Raw genomic sequence first — 3,751 nt, 5'->3', positions numbered from 1 at the left:
CTACTAGAGTTGTATACATTGAATTTCTCTATGGGGAAGTGAGCTTCAGACCAAATAGGAAGAGAAGTATTATAGGGATGTCAAGTACTGAAAAAGTGTCATAGTGATAATGTGTGAACCGAAGCTAGAATCATGGTCTTATGATAGATTGGTTCTATGCATTAACCCTGTAAATGCTCTTGATGACATAATATCAAAAGTAAACTGTCTTGTGAAATAATTGGCATTTAAAACTTAATTGATTTTATAGCTCTTTTAAATTAAAAATTTTAAAAGCCTTGTTACTACTTCCCATGAATTTCTACAGCTTTTTTACGATTATTTTTTAACTTAGCTGCATCCTTCATTCACTCTACCCTTCTAGTGTATTTTATACACTATCTCATTATTTTGTAATATTTACTCCAATTGGTTTTTTCATGTCTTTGCCTTTTTTTGCATTTTCTTGTTCTATTTACTATGACTATCTCACATTTTTTTTTCAGTTGGAAAGTTATCTCATATTTTCTTCTAATTAATTAATGTTTAATTTTATTTATTTAACTTGAAATGCATTATAAAGCAGCAAAGTATCCAATAATGTAAGAAAAGGTAAAAATATAAAGCCTCAGGTAATGGGATAATTTGCATCCAATGAAAATGATGAAATGTAAGTAACAAAATAAAAAAGTATTAATCATAATTGAAATAAAATATAATAAATATTTGTGTTTAAACTATGATAACATTAGTCAAACTAACAGAGCAGACTAATTGTTATCAACTTCACATTTCCTATTCACACTCTTCTGGAGAAAAATCTAAAACTTATCTTACAGAAAAGAGTAAGAGAAACCATTGTTCTCTGTTGGCAGCTGTAGGCAATCAGCAAATCCTGGTCATGGCTTCCTCTGACTCCCAGAGGTCCTTCTGTGTCCTTCACACTGCACAGATGCATGCAGTAAGGTTGAAAAATATGAGCATGAAACTTTCTATAAAAAGAAGTACCAATGTACCAAAGTACAGAGGAAAGAAGCAACTTAAATTATATCACAGTGATGCAGTCATCACAATCCACCAGGTGAGACACTATATAGTACTAGTAACTAAATTTTCTTATTAAACATGGCAAGTACAAAAAACGGGAGAGTGAAAAATTAAAATTATATTAGTTTTCTAAGGTTAACATATCAAAGTATCACATTTTGAGTAGCTTAATTAACAGAAATATATTTCCTTACAGAGGCAGACATATTAAATTGGGCACTTTGATATGACCTCTTAGCACCAAACTGGAGTTACAACTAAAATAGACACATACAACAAACCAGCTGAGTAACCACCTGAGGATCTGCTGAACAGAAGTCTTGTAACAGGATTTACAGAAGAAGCTACACTGAGGCTGGTAGGATGGGTGGAGATGAAAAAAGGGCTGAACTTGCTCTAATGGAAGGCTGCTAAGATTCTGGCAGGATATCTCAGCTGCAAAGTTTCCCCCTGATAAAGCATAGGGTCTCAAACTCATGCTTGACTCCCCAACCCAGAGCACCAGGTCAGGAAGAGATGCCCACATCAAATCTGGTGAAAATTAGTGGGTATTCTGTCTACCAGGATTGGTTGATTTTAGAGAGAAAGGAAGAGAGAAAAAGAAAAATGATCAATTATTGTTTTGCTTGTTTATGCCTTTATTTATTTTTGTATTTTTTATTTATTTTTATTTTTGTATTTTTCTGAAGCTAGAAACGGGGAGAGACAGTCAGACAGACTCCCGCATGTGCCCAACTGGGATCCACCCGGCATGCCCACCAGGGGACGCCCCTCTGGGGCGTCACTCTGTTGCGACCAGAGCCGCTCCAGCGCCTGGGGCAGAGGCCAAGGAGCCATCCCCAGCGCCCGGGCCATCTTTGCTCCAATGGAGCCTCGCTGCAGGAGGGGAAGAGAGAGACAGAGAGGAAGGAGAGGGGGAGGGGTGGAGAAGCAGATGGGCACCTCTCCTGTGTGCCCTGGCCGGGAATCGAACCCGGGACTTCCGCATGCCAGGCCGACGCTCTACCACTGAGCCAACCGGCCAGAGCCTATGCCTTTATTTTTTAATTCTTGTATGTGCCCAGACAGGGTATCAAACTTACAACCTTGGCATATCAGGATAACACTGTGAGTTATAGGACCAACGCCACAGGTGCCCTCTTAAAGGGTCAATGCACAAAATCTCATTAGCAGCCACTCACCTGGGCTCCAGCAGAAGAGAACAGAACAAACTGAAATCATTTGAGAAGAGACTGGGGTTTGTGGCTCTGGGGAAAAAGCTGAAGGGAAAGCCACCAGGATCCTTGTGCTGTCATTCTCCCAAACCACAGACATCATCTTTTTTTTAGGTGAAGTGCTCCCCTCTATGTCATCAGCAGACTGGAGAATGCAATAGCTCTATACTCTGAACTTCTTGTCACCTTACCCTGGGGAGATCATGCTCTGCTGAGAGGTCAGCTGCTTGGGCTGGCTGGGGTATAAAGGTACAAATAAATTCAGGGGGTGTCAGTAATTGAGTTGTGTGGCTTTGGGGCAGAGGCCATTGCCTCCAACTTTCTTGTCAATCTCGTGGATGCCTCCTTTTCATGGGAAATAGACTAGCTCCACATTCCAGTCCCCCATTAGCCCCAACCCCTTGACCCCTCATGGCTTTGCCCTGCAGTGCACAAGATTCCCAACAGGTCTGAGCAGACTAGATCCACTAGACCTACCCTCCTAACTCGTAGCACCTCACCCTGCTGAATTCAGGATTCTGGCAGAATCTGATACAGACTGAGTTATATGGCTCTAGGATGGGGGTCCTTTTTCTCTTTTAAATCTAACTGGTCCAGAGCCCATCCTTTAACTGGCCAAACTTGGTCTGCTGGAACCTCATATACAGTACTCTGTTGGCCTCATCCTGACAGCTCCCTGAGACCCTGCCCCACCAAAGTCCTACAGGCACCAAACAAGGGGTGGATAGACATGGTATACCCTGGAACTTCTGAGAGTGGTAGGAAGGGTGAAGATGAAAAAAGGGTGCCTCAGACCTAACACTGGCACCAAGTTTCAACCTATATCAAACTGAAGAACAACATTTACCCCTATTTTGTAACTCACTGAGAACCTATCACATGCAGTTCAATACTGCCAGAAGCTCTTTCAGTGAGTGAGCCTATAAGGCAGTTGGCAGGCTGAGGCCAGCAAAGGGCCATGTGCTGACTTACCACTGGGCTCAGTGCTGGTGGAAGCCAGTTTTAGATACTTTTCCAAAGAAGACATACAGATGGTCAAAAAATATATAGAAGATGCTCAATGCCACAATTCATCAGAAAGATGCAAATTAGAATCACAATGAGATATTGCCTCACACCTTTTAGAAAGGTAACCATCAATAAATTAACAAACAAGTGTTGGTGAGGATACAAAGAAAAGGGAACTCTTGAATACTGTTGATAGAAGTGCAGATAGGTGCCACAACTGTGAAAAATAATACGTAGTTTTCTTTAAAAATTAAGAGTAAAGCTGCCTCATGACTCTGAAATTCCACTTCTGGGAATATATTTGAAGAAACCCAAAATACTAATTTGAAAGAATACATGCAGCCCTGTGTTCATGGCAACATTATTTACAATAGCCATGATTTGGAAGCATTTCAAGTGCCTATCAGTAGATGAGTGGATAAAAAAGTTGTGGTACATTTGCACCATAAAATACTACTCTGTTGTAAAAAAGAAGGAACACTTGTTTTTCCATTAGCATGGAT

Source organism: Saccopteryx leptura, chromosome 4 (genome assembly GCF_036850995.1).
Source record: "Saccopteryx leptura isolate mSacLep1 chromosome 4, mSacLep1_pri_phased_curated, whole genome shotgun sequence".
Lineage (NCBI taxonomy): Eukaryota > Metazoa > Chordata > Mammalia > Chiroptera > Emballonuridae > Saccopteryx > Saccopteryx leptura.
The sequence above is the reverse complement of the archived record's forward strand: the minus strand, read 5'-3'. Positions refer to the sequence as shown.